This window comes from Erythrolamprus reginae, chromosome 1 (genome assembly GCF_031021105.1).
Source record: "Erythrolamprus reginae isolate rEryReg1 chromosome 1, rEryReg1.hap1, whole genome shotgun sequence".
In the NCBI taxonomy this organism is placed as follows: domain Eukaryota; kingdom Metazoa; phylum Chordata; class Lepidosauria; order Squamata; family Dipsadidae; genus Erythrolamprus; species Erythrolamprus reginae.
Window position 1 is genome coordinate 372,169,208 of NC_091950.1, and position 23,068 is coordinate 372,192,275.

At 40.3% G+C, this 23,068-nt stretch overlaps 1 protein-coding gene across 1 annotated transcript in view; it reads right to left on the bottom strand.

The window, feature by feature from the left end:
* The window catches only part of LOC139161825 (transmembrane protein 247-like), a 47,746-nt gene extending 25,870 nt beyond the window's left edge, over positions 1–21,876 (bottom strand). The window contains exon 1 of the mRNA XM_070741455.1: positions 21,814–21,876. The gene's annotated coding sequence lies outside the window, so the exon portion shown is untranslated. The remainder of the gene's footprint in view (positions 1–21,813) is intronic.
* Positions 21,877–23,068: the final 1,192 nt, after the last annotated feature.

Sequence of the window (23,068 nt, forward strand, 5' to 3'; positions counted from 1 at the left end):
ATCTAGATGCTACAATATCTTCTTTTTAACCTATTCCATCAGTGGTATCATGCTGTTATTTCTAGCAGTCATAATCAGTAGATTTTAAATGAATAGATGGATGGATGGATGGGTGGATGGATGGATAGTAGAAAGAGAGAGGAAAAAAAGAGGGGGAGGAAGGAAGGAAGGAAGGAAGGAAGGAAGGAAGGAAGATATAAAGCGTATGTTTTTGTTGGGAGTCTGTAGTATGACTTGATATGTGCATAGGTTAACACTTCCTCTTTGTCCATTCAAGTGTTATTATTGCTAGCAGAAATGTGACTGTATTCATTAATCAGCTGTAGGGACAAAGATTATTCCCAGTCATCTGCTGAAAAGACTGGGGCTTTTTCTTCCCTAATCTCCTTTATTGAGGTTCAACTATCTCTGTGTGGAAGTAGAGCAAACTGCAGGCATAAAGTTATTTTATCCTGCTCTCCTCCCTTCTAAGGTTACTGTATGTAATATGTAAGGTTACTTTATTTATCAAGAGATTGTCTTCTTTTGTTCTATCATTTATCTCCTCATCTATGAAATCAGTTTCTTCTAGTTTATTAATCAGCTATCTTAATGAGAAATGAACCATGATATCCAGCGCCAACTTTCAGTTTTAATAGCCTTCCTGCAGCATTCAAGATCTGCAGTCATTGTACAGAGAATGGAAAGGCAAAGTTTTGGGAGCAAAGCCTAGGGCATTACCAATAGTACAGCAGCAAGTGATCCAGTACTTCTAACATGCTAAGCATGTGCCACAATGAAACAAAAATGGAATCAAGTACATGGAAAACATCACTGCCTCCTATTGGTGTTGTGCTCGTCATTTTTCTGGATGCAATTTTTTTAATTTATGGGAAATTGTGTTAAATCACCTCGCTCACACTTGTTTTTTACTAAAAGCCATTTCATATAGGACTGCAAACTTCTTTCAAGAGAGCAGTTGGTTTTGTAAAAATCTGCATTTTTAAAAAACTGCCCTGAGATAAAACGTTAAAGTCAGAAATAATGCTGACTACCAGTCATGTACATACAACATTTTCTAGAGAGAAAAAACTGTTGCATCTCAACTATATAGATGTGCAGTGATCACTCACTTTTTGCGGGGGATGCGTTCCAAGACCACCCACAAAAAACAAATTTCTGTGAAGTAGAGGAAAGATATTTTTAATGTATTTAACAAGTATTTGGACTTTTAAAACCCTCCCTGTATTGTTAACCACCCACTGCTGCTGACCCCTGAGAGAGACCGGCTTCTCTCAGCGGTCAGCAGTGGTGGTAGTGGCTTTCCTATAGTCGGGCGGCGGCGGACGATCTTCAGAGAGTTGAGAGACATCCACAAACTGGAGGACAAGACAAGCCGAGCCTTCTCCCGTGATGTGTGGGCTGAAGGAAGCTGCCGCTGCAGTTTCCCCCACACACACACAAACTGTCCCTTCCCCAGCGTTCTAAGACGCGAGGCCTCTGCTGGGAATGGGGATGCAATCGCTGTGAATACAGTTTTCCTGGATTTTCCTTCATTATCCACGAAATAGCAGCCATAAGCCCCCTTTGAAAAAACCCATGAAGTAGCAAATCCGTGAAAGATGAACCACGAAGTAGCGAGGGATGACTGTACAGTGAATTGGAAAAGTTCTTCACATAGGAATCTACAAATGCTTATTCTTTTCTCCGAAATGTTGAAAAATTATATATACAGTGTTCCCTCGATTTTCGCAGGGGATGTGTTCCGAGACCGCCCGCGAAAGTCGAATTTCCGCGAAGTAGAGATGCGGAAGTAAATACACTATTTTTGGCTATCCAAGCCTTCCCATAACACTTTAAACCCCTAAATTACAATTTCCCATTCCCTTAGCAACCATTTAGATTATTACTCACCATGTTTATTTATTAAGATGTATTAAAAAAATGTTTTTTAAAGGCAGACAAAAGTTTGGCAATGACATATGATGTCATTGGGCGGGAAAAACCGTGGTATAGGGGGAAAAACGTGAAGTGTTTTTTAATTAATATTTTTGAAAAACCGTGGTATAGACATTCCGCGAAGTTCGAACCCGTGAAAATCGAGGGAACACTGTATTAGCAGCTCTACCCCACCCCACCTCATAGCTGCAGTATCACAACCAGAGGTTGTGTATATGTGTATACACATATGGAAAACTGCCTTCGATATGATCCTGGATTGGGCCAAGAGGCAAAAGGAAGCATTAAGCTCCTCCCATATTTGGGTATGCCAGAGTGATCTGACACAAAAAACATATAACATTTCCCTGATACAAAGCTGACAGAATGAGATCCTGTGGCCTAGAGGTTAATTACAAGGCAGAGGCTACAGGTACAAATCCCAGCGAGGGTATGGCTAACTGATGAGAGGAAACAACCTCAAAATAGATCTATACTAGTCTCCCTTAATTTTCAATTCAGCAAAAATATGTTACACACACATATACAGGCCCGCCCATTTCATCTGGTTTATCTGACTTACAGCACATAAATGAATTTTGGAGAGCCAGTGTGATATAGTAATTTAAAGCTCCAGGTTAGAAACAAGGAAATAGCCAGGTGGGTGAGTTGGGCCAGTTATTGTCTGCCTTAAAAAGGAGGCCAGGCAAACCATTTCTGAAATGACCTTTCTGAGCAGTCACCAGTTTCAAAACTGACACAAAAGCCTGAAAAAGTGGACAGAAAGTTGACCATCCCTCCAATAGCGATGCATCGCTAGGCTAACAACTTCTGGTCTAATTAACCGATAGCCTAATTTTCATCAGCAACTGTGGCTAGGAGAAAGTGTTCTGTTCTCTAATGTACTTCTCAGCGGCTCAAAGGCAAACTCCCCAAACGCCCCTCATCCAATGGTAGACTGCTAGCCGGTATGCCTAACTGGGCTCATCTCCGCGGCTCTCGAGGTACCATGAGTTTTAGCAGAATTATGCTTCTGCACCTGTGCAGGTAGCAAACTCGCACACGGAAACACAGGTGTGCCCGTGTTCCGCATGCGCAGAAGCAAAAAAACCCTCACCGGAACACGGGCACAGAAGCATAATTCCGCTCAAACTCACAGTACCTCCAGAGCTGCAGAGACGAGTCCAATTAGGTGTACCGGCTAGCAGCCCACCACTGCCCTTATCCCATAAAAACAATGGCTTTAGCCCTTGTACAGGAGATCTTTGCTCACTTTAAAAATGATTCAGAAAATGTAGTATGAATTTCAGCCACAAACAGCCCCTCTCTGCTATTTTAGCATACTATCAGGCACCAAGGCAAGCCTGACATTGAAAAGAAAGGGGGAGGGAGATTACAACATTTTCTTAGTCCAAGGAGAGGATTCCCTAAAGCAGCGTTTCCCAACCGGTGTGCCGCGGCACACTAGTGTGCCGCGAGACAAGGTCAGGTGTGCCGCCAAGTTCCGCTTCCCAAACCGGAAGTTGAGTGTCCCGGCTTCCTTTCTTTCTTCCTTTCTTCTTCGTGCCTTCCTTCTTTGCAGCAGGTGAGCTTGGGATTCGGCGGGATGGCAATAGCAGCGGCTGAGGCTTTCACTTGTGGCATCAGGAGTGCTAATAGCGGCGGCGGCAGGCAATAGCGGGGGGCGCGGCTCCTGCAAGTGGGAGCTTCAGCCCTGGAGCCCCCTCGCTCCCATGGCTTCTCGTCGATGCCTCTGCCTGCCCGACCCGCGGGAGTGCTAATAGCGACGGCGGCGGGAATAGCGGGGGGAGGGGGCTCCTGTCCGCCGCCGCCGCTATTAGCACTCCCGTGGATCGGGCAGGCAGAGGCATCGACGAGAAGCCATGGGCGCGAGGGGGCTCCAGGGCTGAGGCTTCCACTTGTGGCTGTCCCCGCCCGCCCGATCCTTCCTTCTCTCTGGCTTTTTTGGGGTGCGGCTTCTTCCACAGCGGTGGCTGCAGCGGCGCTGGCGATCTGGCCGCTAGCCGCTCCAAGCGCTGTGGGAACGCCCACCCCTCTCACAGTCCCGTCCCGAGCTGTCAGTAAAGGGGCTGTTTCCCATCCCCCTGCCAGCTTGCTCGGAACATTCAAACTAAGGGAAACCTTCGCTGGCCTCCACAGAGAAGAAAGGAAGAGAGAGAACGAGAGAGAGCAACAGAGAGAGAGAGAGTGAGAAAGAACAAGAGAGAGAAAGAAAATAAGAGAGAACAAGAGAGAGAGACTAAGAGAGAGAGAAAGAAAAGAGAGAGAGAGAAAATAAGAGAATGAGAGAGAGCAACAGAGAGAGAGAGAAAGAACAAGAAAAAGCACAAGAGAAGAAAAGCAAGAGAGAAAAAGAGAGATAGCAAGAGATACTGAAAGAAAGCAAGACAGAGAGAGAAAAAAAGAAAGCAAGAGAGACAGATAGGAAGAGGAAAGGAGAGAGAGAGAGAAATGAGAACAAAAAGGGGAGAAAAAAGGAGAAATGAGAAAATGATTGAGGCAGAGAATGAGAGGAGAGAGAAACAAGAGAGAGAGGTGATTCTTGAAGCATATGGTAAAAAGCACCCAAATAATAAGAAAAAAACCCCAGCCCTCACCTGTTTTCGAAAAGAATAAAAGAGAATAAAACCCCAGCCCTCACCTGGTTTTGGAAATGGTTTGAGTACACACACACATATAAGAGGGGGGGGAGAGACAGAAATGAGACAGTAGTATAAATTTGAGGAGGGATGATTGATGATTGACTGTATTTATAAGGGGATGTTACATGGGAGTGGGTAAAATGAGGACCCAGATTGTGGGGGCAATATGCTGGCTCTGTTAAAAAGTGCTATTGCTAACATGTTGTAAGCTGCCCTGAGTCTAAGGAGAAGGGGGCATAAAAATTGAATAAATAAATAAATAAATAAATAATATTTACTGTCTTTTTGTGTCATTTTGGTTGGTGGTGTGCCCCAGGATTTTGTAAATGTAAAAAGTGTGCCGCGGCTCAAAAAAGGTTGAAAATCACTGCCCTAAAGCACAATATGGGTTTTTTTTAATAAGTTCACAAAGATGCCTAAAAACATCCAGTTCACATAAATGAACAGCAAAGAGGCACTGTCTTGCCTACATCCCCTCATATATTGGCATCCAGATCAGTATTCTGAGGTAGGTTCCTGCCAGTTTGGACTGGTTCTATAGAACCGGTAGTAACTTGGTGGTCTGGGTCACTGGAACCAGTAGCGACCCAGGCCTGCCACACCCCTGAGCCAATTCTCTCAGCGGCGCCATAGGTGCAGCCATCTTGTTTTCTGCTTCTGCGCATGCTCAGCTTTGTTTTAACACTGCGTATAAGTGTGCACGCACAGCATGTCACGAAGAGAAACAGCAGTGACGAAAACTGGAACCCATCCCTGGATATTGTTCTGCCGGGCTCTCTGATAGGAGCCTCCTGAAAATTCAAGGGTACAAATTTCAGACACACACGTTTGAAAATTCAAAACAACGTTCTTTATCACAAAATTCAAAAGAAACAAAGCACCCTTTTTGTATTGCAAAGAGTACTTGTCCCAAAACAACCTTATAGGCTGTACAATTCCCTTAATCAGTCCTTAAGTACTTAGCTAGCAGCTGTGAAGAAACGTCACAGCCCTCCTTCTTCGAATGAAGTGAGACACACACACTTTGCTCCGCTTTGGTTTCAAAGGCGTGAAAAATCAACAAACAGCAAGGCACAGTCCTGAAGAACTATAATCAGATAATCTTCCACAATGGCCAAACCAACATGCTGCTGTTTGTATCAGCAGCTCTAACTACTAGAGCCCCACCCAAACACAGGTGGCCTCTCTTATCTCCTGTAATATGTCCTCAATTGGTCTCTTCTATGCATAACTCTGCGCCTGCGTGGGTCCAAGACTTCCGCATCCGAATCGACCGAAGATCATGGAGATTGGCTTCCTGGGCTGTGTGCGAAGCCGCCCTCTCCCAAGTCACTCCCACCTTCTTCTTTGTCTGAGGAAACTGCACTACCTGTCTCTGTCAGCAATAAAACAGGCCTATGACATGTTGATGTTTCCCCTACATCCACCTCCACATTCCTTGGGGCAGGAACTGGGCCAGAGCCAAGCACAAGAGATATAAATTAGGAAGAACTTATTTTTTTCGCATATGGTCATCGGAAGAAGTCAATGAGATGGCGTAACTGTAAAGGTTGTATGGGAGAGAAGGGAAAGTGGCAGAAGAATTTTACAATGAGTAGCTAAGTTTAGCCAATGCAGAACCCAGAATTTCCATTAAATTGAATCATGTCCACAGCAGCAGTGTTCCCTCTAATTTTTTGGGGGGGTGGGCGGAAAAGAATAGTGTCTGAGCGGCAGTCCCTTCGGGACTAGGTGGCACAGAAATAATAAATAAATAAATAAATAAATAAATAAATTAACAAACAAACAAATAAAAAACCCACCCTGTTTTGCCTCAGAGAATTTCAAAATAAAATACTGTACCATGTGTCTATAACAGTGAGCTCATAATAGGGCAACTCTATCAATATCAAAATGCCACTTAAATAGTTGAGCTAGTTTCAAACTAGATTTTGATTTTCTTTCTCTCTTCCTTACTCCCATTCTTTTTCTTTCTCTTTTCCTTCCTCTCTTTTTTCTATCTGCTTCTCTCTCTTCCTCTCTCTCTCCTTCCCTCTCACTCTTTCCCTCTCGGCTTCTGGGCAGGTTTGGGAAACTCTGAGTTGATGATGATTTTTAAGTGAGCGATTGCTCACTGCTCAGCTTAGAGGGAACTATGGTCCACAGTGTACCTAGCTCAGTTGCAACATGTGCCCTTTTTTTTAATGGAGTGGTAGAAAATAGTTCATGTCCTGATTTCTGCTACCAAACATAGTTTAATTCAACCTTCTCCGAAGCTGGTGCTTTAAGATGTACAGTATGTTACTGCAACTCTCATGATCCTTGTAGGGACTGCAATGCTAGTTGGCAATCAAATAATTTACTTATTCAGAACCCTCAGAGATGTGCTGGAGATTGTAATTTCCACAATTCATGACCTTGTAGACCAAGTTTGAAAAGACTGAAGTAGTCTAACACCTTTAGACTGTGTTAAATAGGGAAAAGATACAATTCTTCATTTAATGCTTCTCAGGTGAATAGCCATCCCTAATGAATGGCTGGCCCAATTCACCTATACATAACTTGTGTGAACCACAGTTGTCTGGGTTCACAGAACATGCTAAATATTAAACTATGGCATATAAATCACACTGGTTAGATGTACACAACCTGTTAACAGACCAGTAAATTGTATTTTAGTATGTGAATTCTTTCACTATATTTCTGAAGTGCTTGCAGTTTTGTGATAAGGTATCTTACTTACTGATCAACTGTAAATCATTTTACTGTCCATGTGTGTTTTCACCATTTCTACTAATTGCTGTGTATGTCCTGCCATAAGCCTGTGTAAACAAGGCATTAATAACTCTAGCTCACCAAATTATGGAGGCTGAAGCCAAATACCATTATTCCAATGGCCAAATTCAGTGGCCATCATTTTGGGAGATTTATACAAGGCAAACTTAAGGAAAAAGCTACCAAAATACTTTCAACATGCCAATTGTCCCACTAGAGGCAAGAATACTTTAGACCATTGCTACACAACCCTAAAAATGCTTATCTGTCTTTACCACAAGCAGCTGTGGAACATCTGCGATGATTCATCTTGTACCTGCTTACAGGCAAAGACTTAAAACCACAAAACCAACAATTTAATCAGTGAAGACTTGGACTGAGAAGGCAAAGTTAAAGCTACAGGCCAGCTTTCACTGCACTGATTGGAATATTTTTGAAAATACCTCTGCAGACCTGGATAAACTCACAGATACTGTAGCACCATATGTCAGCTTATGTGAAAATCTGTGTGTACCGACCAACAGCTTGAGAAGATACAGCAATAACAAATCTTGGTTCATAGCTAAATTTAAGCAGCTACATCATTCCAAAGAGGAAATTTAATAATAATAATAATAATAATAATAATAATAATAATAATAATAATAATAAATAATAATTTATTAGATTTGTATGCCACCCCTCTACGAAGACTCGGGGCGGCTCACAACAATAATAAAACAATGTTACAGTGGAACAAATCTAATATTAAAAGAGAAAAAGACATATAAAGCCCTATCATTTAAAACCAAACAACACATACACACCAAACATAAAGTATAAAAGCTTGGGGATGGTGTTTCAGTTCTCCCATGCCTGGCGGTATAGGTGGGTCTTGAATAGCTTACGAAAGACAAGGAGGGTGGAGGCAGTTGGGGGGAGGCTGGGGGAGGTGGGGGCAGGCTGGGGGGAGTTGATTCCAGAGGGCCGGGGCCGCCACAGAGAAGGCTCTTCCCCTGGGGCCTGCCAAACAACATTGTTTAGTCGACGGGACCCAGAGAAGGCCAACTCTGTGGGACCTTATCGGTCACTGGGATTCATGCGGTAGCAGGCGGTTCCGGGGGAAATTTGTAGTAGCAGGCGGTTCCGGAGGAAATTTGTAGTAGCAGGCGGTTCAGGAGGAAATTTGTAGAAAATGTGATAAAATGCTGTACAAAGCGCAAGACCTATTTCATAGACAAAAGCCAGAAAAAGCTCCAGGCCAAGACAAGATAACTCCTTCTATGCTCCTTCTATGCATAAAGTCTATGCTGGCCAATTGGGCCCCATTTTCATTCAAAATTTCAATAAATTGCTACAGGTGTGCTATGCTATCTTCAATAAATCACTAGAGGTGTGCTATGTTCCTTTTTGCTTAAAATGCTCTACTATCATCCCAGTGCCAAAGAATCCTACCACCAAGGAACTGAATGTCTACAGACAAGTTCTAACATCTGTAGTTATGAAAACCTTTGAAAGCCTAGTGCTGTCCCATTTGAAAACCATCATGGATCCACTGTTAGATCCCCTGCAATTTGCATAGTGAGCAAATATATTGACAGATGGTGCTGTTAATATCGCTCTGCACTACATCCTACAACATTTTGAACCTCCAAAACCTACGCAAGAGTTCTCTTTGTAGACTTTAGTTCAGTATTCAATACCAACATTCCAGACACTCTTCTAATTAAGCTGAACCAGCTAGTGGTACCTCAACATATTTGGAAGTGGATCATAAGCTTCCTAACATACAGGAAGAAGCAGATGAAGCTAAGTAGAATCAAATCAGATATCTGTACAATTAGTACAGGGACTCCCCAAGACTCTGTGCTCTCTCCACTTCTCTCTCTATACCAATGACTGCATATCAAACAATCCATCTGTTAAGCTATTGAAGTTCATAAATTACACAACAGCGATCAGCCTAATTCAAGACAATGGTGAATCCGCATATAGAAGGGAAGCTGAACAGCTAAGCTTGTGGTGTGACCAGAACAATCTGGAACTGAATTCACTCAAATCGATAGAAATAGGGGTAGACTTTAGGAGAAACCCACCCATATATCCACCTCTTACAAAACTATACAACGTAGTATCAACAGTAGAGACCTTCAAATTTCTATGTTCTACCATATTAGAAGATCTAAAATGGACACCTAACGTCAAAACCGTCATAAAAAAAACACAACAAAGAATGTTCTTTTTGCGTCAACTCAGGAAGCTCAAACTGTATAAGGAGCTGCTGTTATAGTTCTACTATTCCATTGAGTCTGTCATCTGCACCTCTATAACTGTCTGGTTTGGTTCTGCAACCCAACAAGACAAATAGATGGGAATGATATTAAAATTACCATTCCCATAATAATTAGAGGATAATCAGAACTGCACAAAAAATAATTGCTACCAACCTGCCTTCCATTGAGGATTTGTATACTGCACAAGTCAAAAAGAGGGCGGTGAAAATATTTACAGACACCTCACATCCTGGAGACAAGCAGTTTCAACTCCTACCCTCAAAACGATGTTATAGAATATTGCTCACCAGAACAACTAGACACAAGAACAGTTTTTTCCCCAAACACCATCACTCTGCTAAACAAATAATTCCCTCAACATTGTCAAACTACTTATTAAGTCTGCACTAATAATCTTCTCATCATTCCCATCACCCATCTCTTTCCACTAATGACTCTATGACTGTAACTTTGTTGTTTGTATCCTTACAATTTATACAGACTGGTTCCTAATATGATTTGATTGCTTATTTGTACCCAGAGTATCATTGTGTTGCCCCTTATGATTCTTGATATCTTTTCTTTTATGTACTCTGAGAGCCTATGCACCAAGACAAATTCCTTGTGTGTCCAATCACATTTGACCAATAAAAAATTATATTCTATTCTATTCTATTCTATTCTTACTCCACTGCTGAGTTGAAGGTGAATTCTCCTATTTTGAGACAGCAGAGGACTGCCAAGAAACTTGGAATCTCTATGGCCTCTATTTGGAGCAATTGTATCCTCTGACATTTTTCCAAGGTAACAGATGAAAAACATCTAGCAGATGTTATTATACACATAAGGCTGCCCTTATGTGTGTAATAATATTAGAATGTATGGGAATTTTTTTTACTAATATAGGAAGGAATAGGTCTATTGCTCTCACAGGATATGGACAAGATGAAGGCAGTGTCATGGGGATGGTGCAGGAAAATGAATGTTGTTGGGACAGGTTTTTCTATTATTAGATGAAAGTTTGAAAGTACGGTAGCTATGGAATACGAAATTGTTTTCCTGATAGGCTTCTCCCTACCTACAGAAACCTAGGAAATAATATAATGTGATTACTTTGATATTATTGAAAAGTGACAGCATAATGACTTTTCCCCCAAAAAAGTTGTTTTTTACCTTTGATTATAGTTAATTTTACCCTGATTTAAAAAATAATAATATCCAGTCACCCTAACATCACACCAACCTAAACAGGGTAAACCTATCATCTACTACACAAAGTATTCCTCCATTGAACTCTGGGCCAGTTGTAACAATAGGCAGGTTAAACATCACAGTGTAGAATCTGTGACATCAGCTTGACAGTTGGATCTGCAAACCTGGCTTTCTTGTGAATATATTGTCAGAGACAACAGTTATAGAAGTACATGATGGAAAATTGAAAACTAGTGGAATTGACGGCATCTGGTTGCATCTTCCAGCCTTTATATTCTTACTTCCTGTTGCCTTGAGCCTAAATTCATCATGGTAAGATTTACACTTGTTATTAAATAATAGAGAGCTTTTCCTTCTAATGCAAACAGTGGGCCTAATATCCTAAATCTAGATTGGGATTCCAGGAGGAACAAAATGTTAAGATCTTATTCTTCATGCAAGGACCTGGATTCACATTGCAGCTAGTTTCATTGACATTACAGCTAATTATATTGATGGGAACACTTCCCAAATCACAGTTTTCACAAGATAATTTTTTTAAAACCAGCAGTAAAGAAAAACCAGTCAACTCAGTAGGTCACTTTAAAATAAATAAATGGATGTTCTCTGGGGGAATAAAGGGATCAGATCAACATTTCATCATCTGAGCTACATCACTGAGAATTTCCTTTCTTGAAGAATGGCCTGTCCTTAAAAAATTTGCAAAATTGTTTAATACATCATGTTTTGACTATGCCGAAATTAAAAAAATAACTGAGGCCCACATTATGAATAAACTATCAATTTCCATAATTACATTGTTTCCTTAAATAATTTTTGCTTACCTGAAAATAGAAAATAAATAACTTAATAATATTCCATTTATCACTAATAGCAAAATGTTGTGTGCTTAAATAATTATTCACTGAAAAACAGCACAGGATTCCCAAACACTCTGAATGTTCAAAATTAATTGATATATAGTTCTGTAAACAATAGCAACTTGTTTTAGAAAGAACTGCACAATTCAGACACTGAGATTGTTATATGAATTTATAGAACAACAATTTTCATGATAATACATCATTCTACCAATTTTCATATTTTTCTTCTTTTAAAAATTAATTACCCAGTTGAGGCAATCTTCGACTTATGACCACAACTGAATCTAAAATTTATGTGGCTGAGACATTTTTAAATGGATTTTGTATATTTTATTACATTTTTGCCACAGTTGTCAATGAATCAGTATAGTTGAAAAATTAACGACATGGCTGTTAAGTGATCTGGCTTCCCCATTGACTTTGCTTGTCAGAAGATCGCAAAAGTTGGTCACATGACCCCAGGTCACTGCAACCATCATAAATATGAGCCAGTTGCCCAGCAGGTGAATTTTGATCATGTGACTATAGGGATACCGCAATGGTAAAAATGGACAGAGGTCAATTTTTCAGCGCTGTTGTAACTTTGAACAATCTCTTACAAACTTTTATAAGTCAAGGATTACCTGTATATAGAACAGAATAGGACTAGGAATAGGAATAGGAATAGAATATAGAATAGAACAGAATAGAATAGAATAGAATTCCATATTGGTGAAGTGTGATTGGACACACAAGGAATTTGTCATTGGTGCATATGCTCTCAGTGTATATAAAAGAAAATATACATTTGTCAAGAATCATGAGGTACAACACTTAACGATTGTCATAGGTGTTCTGGTTTCTGGTAGAAATTCAGCAAGTGCAAATAACTTTTATCAAACACATTATTTCATAAACAAAGAAACTCCATTTTATTCTCTTCTCTTCTGGTTATACACACATTTCATACTGGTGTATCTCTCCTGGCTCTGTTATCTCTCTTAATTGCATTCCTTACATTCCTTCTCCTGCTCTGCTACACAAGATTTATTTCGTAAAAGCATGCTAACTAAAAAAAAGCAGACAGACAGTTAATCACACAGAATACTTGGCTTACTTGGAGGGCGGCATAAAAAATCAACATCTTTTCGTTTGGCAATGTTGAAACTCCACCCTTCTTTACTAGTCCAATCACATGCCAATTACCTCACTTAATTATTTAACCCATTCATCTCCTTAATATCTTCTTCCAGACCTTTGCTCTCTACGTTTCTGAATTCTTCTGAATTTAGGATTAACCCAGCGTGCCTCTAATTCTCCCTCACTAGATCCTGAACTCATAGCCCCATCCTGTGGCTGGCCTCCCACCTGTTCTACTACCTGTAACCCCGAGCCCCCCACTACTTCATAAACACTATCTGAATCTGAGTCCTCAATATCTTCATCATCCTCCAACTGATCAAGAGTATGTACAACAATAGGGTACAAATAAGCGATCAGGAAACAATCAACATTAATATAAATTGTAAGGATACAAGCAACAAGTTACAGTCTATTCAGTCATGAGTGGGAGGAGATGGGTGATGGGAACGATGAGGAGACTAATAGTAATGCAGCCTTAGTGAATAGTTTGACAGTGGTGAGGGAATATATGGTTTTGAAAATGATTTTCCTTTTCTTGCTTACGCTAAATTACCTTTATTTCATATAATACTGGTAGTAATTGGTATTCAAATTATTATAAAATAATTGCCAAATCACATTTATTATACCAAGACCTGGCTTTATTTTTGAATTATTCAGAGTGTTGTCTTTATGTCACTTTATATACCTAGTCCATTAAATACCTCCTACACCCACATCTTACGCTAGGAGGACAACCCTGAAAATGTATCTTCGGCAGCTGACAACGCAACGGAGCAAACCACAGGTCCTGATGATTTGACTGAGCCACCTTGCACACCTAATGATGTGACTGATCCATTGGACATTAGAGATGAAGAAGCACTCATGAGGACAAAGCCACAGCTGGGGCTGAGCAACCTGCCCTCTGGCTTGGCCAACAGAGAAGGTGAAGTGGATGCCTGGGTTCAAGAGGAGCAATCAAATACCAAGCAGGTCAGTAACTTGGCAGCCCAGCTGGAGAAAATGCGCCTTGACATGGAGCTCGCCATGACCAGATACCGTTATGAAGATAAGGAGAAGCAGCGACAACACGAGGAGAAAATGGAGGAAATGCGGTTGCAGGCACCATCAGGACAGGTGAGGTTGGCAGATAGGAAAAAAATTCTAAGAAAATCAATTGCCACATTGTTTTAGATTTAAAAACTGACATTTATTGTTATGGGTTTCTTCAACAATCCTTCTTTCACTTCTAGTAATCTAGACCAGTGTTTCCCAACCACTAGTGTGCCGCAAGACATGGTCAGGTGTGCCGCAAAGAAAGACGCTCAGCTTCTGGTCTCGCAACATTTTGCTGAGAGTGCGAAGAGCAAAAAGTTATGAGACCGGAAGCTGAGCTTCCTTCTTTGCGCCTTCCAAGTTTTCCGGCAGCTGCAGCGCCCCGCCCGGCTGGAGCTTCCCTGGCAGCAGCAGCAGGTAAACTCAATATTCCCCAGGATTTTGTAAATGTGAATAATGTGCCGCGGCTCAAAAAAGGTTGGAAAACACTGATCTAGACAGCATAGACCAAGGGATCTTTAGAGAGACACTGCCATAGTTAATTGCCATAACTATTGTAGAACTGATTGACAAACCATATTTTGCAAAAGACTGGATCTCCTAACATTTGTCAAGAACATATTAATGCTAAAGTTATTAAAATATGATTGGGTTTGTTAAATTTCCTCATAGTAACCAAGAATTAACAATAGAAAAGTTAGAACTAATTTTTAAAAAAACCATTAGGGGCAAATTGTCTACTATTGCTAGTATTTTGCTTTTTCTTTCCAATTAGGAACTCAGGTCAAAGAGCTCAAGCAATGTACATTTGGTATAATCATTTGCTTTGCTCTTACACAGTGGAGAGGGGGGCAAGCAATACCACCTTGTTATGTCATCAAGCAAAACCCATAAACGGTGTCGTTTGCACAGGGTATCGTTTTGTTTGCATCAAATGCCTTCCATTCTTGCTGCGTGTTGTTGCATAATACATTTAACCTTTTCACTTATTACCATTCTCTAATTACTAAATAAATGCCTGTCTCCTACTGGATAATGAGCAAGTCAGGGGAAGTTTTCCCCCAGTTCGGACTGGTTTGTTTGTTTGTTTGTTTGTTTGTTTGTTTGCTTGCTTGCTTGTTTGTTTAAATATTTAATTAATTAAATAAATGTATAGGCTGCCCTTCTCCAAATAGACTCAGGATGGCATACAATAAGGTTATCAGAAGTCTTTCAGGGGTCTCTTTAATTAAGTAGCTTGCTTATTTCCATATTTAAAGTCTTTCAGGGGTCTCTTTAATTAAGTAGCTTGCTTATTTCCATATTTAAATCTCCAGTAGTTCTGGGGCATAGTTGGGAATAATCCAGTATTTCCAGACTTGTAGTTTATTGTCAGCAAATGGCACTCCCAACTTAAATTTCGGTATTACCACTCGGCAATTGTCATTTTAATTATAAATCAATTATAAAAGCAGAATAGGTTTTATAGGTAAAATCACCCAAGCTGGTAGAGACCTGCTGGTGATGTCACAATGATGTCACTGAACTGGATCAGTCAATGCTTGTCCATGGGCACCACCATGTTTTTTGTGAATTTTTATTTTTCTTTATTTTTATTTATTTTAAGCATATGCAGAAGCTGAGTTTCCAACATTGTGCATGCGGTTGCCATCTTGTTTTCGGCTTTCTTTTTCTTTTTAATTAGTTTCTTTTTTCTTCTGAGCTAGTGCAGAAGCTGAGCTTCTGGTACTATGCATGAGGTCACCATCTTGTTTTCACCTTTCTTTTTATTATTTTTTGGGAAAACTTTTTTCGCATCACACATGCCCACACAACGTGGGAGAAAGCGAACTGGCAGCGAGGTAAGTTAAAATCCACCCCTGGAGCAAGTGTTGAAATGTACCACATTGGCTAAGAATAATTGAGAAATATTAAGTGATCCAAACAACACACGTTAGTTCAAGGAAGTCCTCAACCCATTGCCTGGGGTAAGGAAGATCTGAATGTGGATTAACAAGTTGAGATTAAGTTCAAACAAGAAGAAAGAAAACAGTTATGGTTAATCCACAGACACATTTCCACGTTAGTTCAAGGAAGTCCTCAACCCATTGCCTGGGGTAAGGAAGATCTGAATGTGGATTAACAAGTTGAGATTAAGTTCAAACAAGAAGAAAGAAAACAGTTATGGTTAATCCACAGACACATTTCCACTCTCTTTGAAAAAATCAGGGTTACAATTTAGAGATACCCCTGGCTACTCAATGCAGGCTTGCCTTTGCCCAGCTTGGTAGCTGTATTCTTTCTTAGGGAAGTTTGAGCTGGCTGCACCTGATAAATATCAACCTTCTGGTATCTCCAATGTGCTCTTGGTGGAGCTGCTCCCAAGAAACCTTCTGAAAACACAACTGGGACAAAATTTATCATCAAAGTTGCTCTAACGTATATAGTGGATGTCATGTATTACAAATATGTGACACAAATTTACCCAATTTGCTTTTGGTCTAAATTCAAGACAGTGGCATCCATAGCAAATCATAATGTGAGCAATAACGATAACAAGCTAATTACAGTGTTCCCTTGATTTTTACGGGTTCAAACTTCGCAAAAAGTCTATACCACGGTTTTTCAAAAATATTAATTAAAAAATACTTTGCTGTGTTTTCCCCTATACCATGGTTCTTCCCACCCGATGACGTCATATGTCATCGCCAAAATTTCGTCTGCCTTTAATTAAAAAAATTTTAAATAAACTTTAATAAATAAACATGGTGAGTAATAATCTAAATGGTTGCTAAGGGAATGGGAAATTGTAATTTAGAGGTTTAAAGTGTTAAGGGAAGGCTTGTGATATTGTTCATAGCCAAAAATAGTCTATTTACTTCCGCATCTCTACTTCGCGGAAATTCGACTTTCGCGGACGGTCTCAGAACGCATCCCCCACAAAAATTGAGGGAACACTGTACTTATGTACTTGATCCTAGTGTCTGGTGCAGATGCCTATGTCATGATACCTTGGTGAGGAAGGAATCCATGATTCATCATTATTCCCCTTGACTTTCTCAATCAATCCCAATGAATGCAGCTGTGGCACAAAATTGCCTGAACTTTATTTAAATTCTTTACAACCTCATTAACAATATCAGGGAAGCTTCTAAGACAGTGATGGCGAACCTATGGCACGGGTGCCAGAGGTGGCATGCAGAGCCATATCTGCTGGCACGTAACTCATTACCCTCAGTTCCAACAGGCATATATGTGCTGGCCAGGTGATCTTTGGCTCACACAGAGGCTCAGGGAGGGTGTTTTTGACATTCAGAGAGTCTCCAGGAGAATGGGGGAAGGTGTTTTTACCCTCCCCTGCCTTATTTAATTATTTATTTATTTATTTATGTATGTATGTATGTATGTATGTATGTATGTATGTATGTATGTATTTATTTATTTATTTATTTATTTATTTATTTATTTGATTTTTATGCCACCCTTCTCCTTAGACTCAGGGCGGCTTACAACATGTTAGCAATAGCACTTTTTTAAACAGAGCTAGGCTATTGCCCCCACAATCTGGGTCCTCATTTTACCCACCTCGGAAGGATGGAAGGCTGAGTCAACCTTGAGCCGGTGATGAGATTTGAACCACTGACCTTCAGATCTACAAGTCAGCTTCAGTGGCCTGCAGTACAACACTCTACCTGCTGCGCCACCCCGCCACCCAGGGAAGCCTTTGGAGCCTGGGGAGGGCAAAGCACGAGCCTCCTGAGCCCACCAGATGTTGGGCAACAGGACATTTCCAGTCTCCAAGGAGCCTCCGGGGGGGTGGAGGAACCTGATTTTGCACTCCCCAGGCATTGAACTATGAATGTGGGCACTCGTGTATGCACGATAGAGCACATACCCGTCCTTTCAGCACCGGAGGAAAAAAAGGTTCGCCATCACTGTTCTAAGATAAAAATCCAAACTCATACTCAGTTGAAAGAGTAGTGTAGCCATCAATACCGAATAAAGATGTGGACTTCAGGATCCAATAAGAAATATTTACTGGGAACCAGAGGTTTGTTCTCCCAAGCTTTCACATCCTGGAGCACATCCTGGAAAGTGAGAAATTCCCAGTTGTTAGGCTCTAGCATGAGTCCAAAATCTTGGAACCACTGTTCCTGGTAACTGACTCGGATTGGATTCTGCAACATAATCCTGGGATACATATATTTGCCTTCATTCACAAAAGATCTGGACTTTTTGAGACAATTTCCTATTAAATTGATAATTGAATTTCCTATTACATGTAAAAATACTGGCTGGTGCGGCTGTGAAATGTTTAGTATTGAGCATGGCGCAATGCCTTGGAAGCATTTGAAAGAAGCTTACCAACTTAGAAGTTGGATAGACTATTCAGTACACTCAATGCAATAAACCAATGCAATCCTACATTGCATTAATAGAGGGATACAATCTAGGACTAGGGAGATAATAATACTACTCTATAAAGCCTTAGTTAGATCACACCTAGAGTACGGCATCCAGTTTTGGTCAAAAAAGATATTGAAATTCTAGAGAAAGTGCAGAGGAGAACAACCAGAACAATTAGAGGACTGGAGATTACAACATACAAAGAGCAGTTGCAGGAAACCCGAATATGCCAAGACCTTCATACACACACACACACACACACACACACACACACACACACATATATATACACTGCTCAAAAAAATAAAGGGAACACTTAAACAACACAATATAACTCCAAGTAAATCAGACTTCTGTGAAATCAAACTGTCCACTTAGGAAGCAACACTGTCTGACAATCAATTTCACATGCTGTTGCGCACATTCAACTTTGTACAGAACAAAGCATTCAATGAGAATATTTCATTCAGATCCAGGATGTGTTCTTTGAGAGTTCCCTTTATTTTTTTGAGGCAGTGTATATATATATATATATATAGAGGAATAAAGCTGATTCCAAAGAAGGCCAAACACGTACCTTTGTTCTTTGCATTTTCAGGGACTGATAGTATAAGAAATTTAACTGGAATGTCGTCTTTCTTCTTTCCACAGGTTTCAGGAGGTGGCCATCATTTCCTCTTACCGCATGACCCGCTTACTTTGTTCTTATACTGTTTCATCTTCATACACCTCATCTATATAGCAAAAGAACTTATCTTCTTTTTCTTTAAGAAGCACGGGATGTTTGCCATTGGTGCTATCCTAATATTTGCCATCAAGATATTCTGGAATTAGAGCCTTTGACCTGTGAGGCTCTCTTTTCATAACAGCCATGGCCGCCGGCATCTGAGCAATTCATAGACTTGATTGAATGAAACTTCCTTATCTCCTATATTTGATGTATAGAAACTGTAAGCCCTTTCCTGCAAGAGTTTCGTCAGCTCTATACAGTTCGGGTATTTTGAAATCTACTTTGTGCAACACAATAAAGCACAACACTTTAAAAAATATTGACAGATATACCATCGGGCTTGAATAAATTATTTTAATAATTGAAAATAGGGATGGCCTCAAATGTAATCTCTGTTTCTTTCCCTCCAAAGTTCACTCTTTCTAGTAGTTCTCTAAATAGGGATGCCATTTTTTAAAAAAAATCTCAATTGCTGTATATTTTGATTGCAATCTACCTTTACAAAATGAATGCAGGTCTGTTTATCATTAGAAAACATACATGAATTTAATCGAGTCAACTTTAAAATAACCAAGAGCGGATTTATCTCCCTTTAAATTTAACATGGAAAAATGCAATCCTAAATGAGTTTATGGGGAAGAAAGCAAAGTAGCAGATTTGCTAGTACAGTGGTACCTCTAGTTACAAACTTAATTCATTCCATGACCAGGTTCTTAAGTAAAAAAAAGTTTGTAAAAAGAAGCAATTTTTCCCATAGGAATCAATGTAAAAGCAAATAATGTGTGCGATTGGGGAAACTACAGGGAGGGTGGGGGCCCTGTTTCCTCCCAGGAGATTCCTAGAGGCCCTATGGAGGCTTCTCCCCACCTTTTCCGGCCATGTTTCCTCCCAGGAGATTCCTAGAGAGGCCCCACGGAGGCTTCCCTCTGCCTTTTCTGGCCCTGTTTCCTCCCTGGAGATTTCTAAAGAGGCCCCACGGAGGCTTCTCTCTGCCTTTTCCGGACCTGTTTCCTCCCAGGAGATTCCTAGAGAGGCCCCAGGGAGGCTACTCCCTGCCTTTTCCGGTTACAGTTTTGGAGACTCAGGTTTGTAAGTGGAAAATGGTTCTTAAGAAGAGGCAAAAAAATCTTGAACACCCGGTTCTTACCTAGAAATGTTCGTATGTAGAGGCATTCATAGGTAGAGGTACCACTATATGCATCTAGTTCCTTATTTTATTTATTTATTATATTTAAAACATGTAATCGCCTGGCCAAAATGGACAGGATTTTGTTCTAGCAGCAGTCCCATATGTATGAAAACTATTACCTGTGGTTTGAATGAACAAATCACTCAAAACCTGAGCCAGATGAGAGAATGGTGGATTCTTGAATACAGCAGGGTTCCAGAATTCCATTTTGGAGCCTTACCATAATGGGGAGTGCCACTCATTTATTTTTTTTCAATATCTTTATTGACTTTTGGTGGGGGGGAGATCAAGGTAGCCTATATGGCAGTGATGGTGAACCTTTTCTGGATCATGTGCCAAAAGGGTGTGTGTGTGTGTGTGTGTGTGTGTGTGTGTGTGCATGCGCTAGTGTGCCCACACCCATTCCCTCCCCTCCAGATATATGCATCTCCCACGCTGCCCCTGCACATGTGCACAGCCCCCTCCTGCCCCCACGCCTGCGCATAGGCCTCACTGAAGCCTGGGATGGTGAAAAAACAACCAAACGGGCAAACCGGAAGTTCGGGAAAAGGACTTCCGGTTTGCCCATTGGGCTGTTTCATACTCAGAAGGCTTCAGGGAAGCTTCCGTGAAGCCTTCAGAGGGTGAAACGGCCTTCTCCAAGGCCGAAAATCACCTTGGGGAAGCTAAGATAGAGCGTGCCCTCCAATATGACTCCATGTACCACCTGTGGCGCTCATGCCATAGGTTCACCATCACTGCTTTTTAAATAAGGGGTGTTTACTGACTTTTAATTATTAGATTTGTTATATATTGTGCTATTACTGTTGTGAGCTGCCCCGAGTCTACAAAGAGGGGCGGCATACAAATCTAATAAATAATAACTTCCTCTTCTTTGGGGATATTTTCCCCTTTCCAAGTTATTAAAGTTATTAAAAAAATATTAGAATGCGCTGAAATGGATATGATGACAAGACGGTTAAAAGATCAAGAAGAAACAGAATTTTATGAGATATAGAACAAAGTATATATATGGATAAACAAGAAGAAATATTAAAAGTAAAAATAAACAAATAAATAAATAAATAAGAGAATTGTATTAGTAGAGATATGATTTAAGTGTTATGCTAGAATTAGTAGGGATAAGATTTAAGAGTTATGCTAGAATTTAGTTTATGTATGAAGATTTATCATGACAAATTTCTTCTTTTCATTTAAAGTAATAAGTTGACTTTAAGCATTTTTTGAATGTATTCTTTTTTTTGTATTGAAATTTTACTTCTAGAATAAGCGGGGAAGATACAACCCCATCTCTATGTTAAATGTATGTTTGTCAGTTTTCTCTATTTTAAGATAATTAATAAAATTTATTGGAAAAAACACAAATCTTAATAATAATAATAATAATAATAATAATAATAATAATAATAATACTGCTATATAGGGTCTCTCTTCATTTTTATCTACTCAGCAGTCTATGAGATCTGTTGCATGGACAAAGACTTCCTTGGATCATTCAGTGCTTCCATTTGAATTAAAACCTAAGTTTCCCACTCTGCAAGTTTAACTGTATTGCAGACCTGTCTATCCCAATGTTTCTCAGCCTTATCAACTTTAAGGTGTATGAATTTCAACTCCCAGAATTCGCCAGTCAGAAATTCTGCTCTATCCAATCCTGACTGTTTCCTTCTGAGGACTTTGAACGTACCTCTTATTTGGTGGGATTTTCTTTTTCTGATGAAGGGAGAAAGTCAGGGGTGAAATGCTCCCAGTTTCTTGTGCCTGTCAGTCATTGGACACAGGTCGCGAAGGAGGTCCAAAAGGTTGGGGAGCCCTATAATAAGACATTAGATCCAGAAGCATTCTTGAAAAAATAAAGTTTATGCTAGGTTAGTGCTTTCTAGTATTTCAACCTCCCATTTATAAATCTTAAATTAAATTGAAGCAGGGAGATTAGCAAGGGAAACTTATCATTAACATATGGTTGCCCAGCAGCCTTGTACGAGGATCGCCCAGAACGTAGTGCACCACATTTTTTTCTTCAACAATTATTTATAGAACACAATGAAACTTACATACAAGAATTATGCTTCTTCTACATTCCCTATTTTTTCATGTAATCTCTGTCTCGTTCTACTGCCTTCCTTCAGTGAGACACGAGGGCGTGTATGCCCTGTCGGTCCCACTCCTTGTTCTGGTCATGAAGCCTTGCACCTCTGCCGAACCACCTTCTAATGGCCTCGCCCTCTGTGCCCAGCGACTAACCATACTTCTGTCGACTGCAGATTCTCCATAAACTGTACATAAACATTTGTGAATATTCCCAACAGTTTCTTTCTCCACAGTGAGAAATTCAATGACGACACGCTGCTTGTAACGTACATCACCTACAGACGCCATTTTGAAACACTGCTGCAGCTACGCTTTCTGTCTGAAGAAATGCAAAATTTACACACTGACAATTCAAATAATGTATATCTAAAGTTCTGCATGCGTACCATGACTGTAAATTGAGGGGGGGAAATGGTGCATTACTTTCTGGGCGACCCTCATATTATCCACTACTGTCCAAGTGGATTCACCATTGTGCTCCATTCATTTTTTTCTATAACCCAGTGGAGGCACATTTGTTTGCCTGCAACTCTGTTTAAAGAAAAATTAGGGAAGAGATAAGGGAAGAGATGGCTAGTGAATTCTTTACTTCCCAAGAATTATTAACTGAAGACACAATTTCCCATCAATAATAATATTGCATCCAGAAAAATGAACATAATACCAACAGGAGGCAGTGTGTTCCCATGTACTTGATTCCATTTTTGTTTCATTGAGGCACATGCTTAGCATGTTAGTACTGGGTCACTTGTCGCTGTGCTATTGGTAATGCCCTAGGTTTTGCTCTCAAAACTTTGCCTTTCTGTTCCCTATACAATGACTGCAGATCTTGAACATTGCAAGAAGGCTAT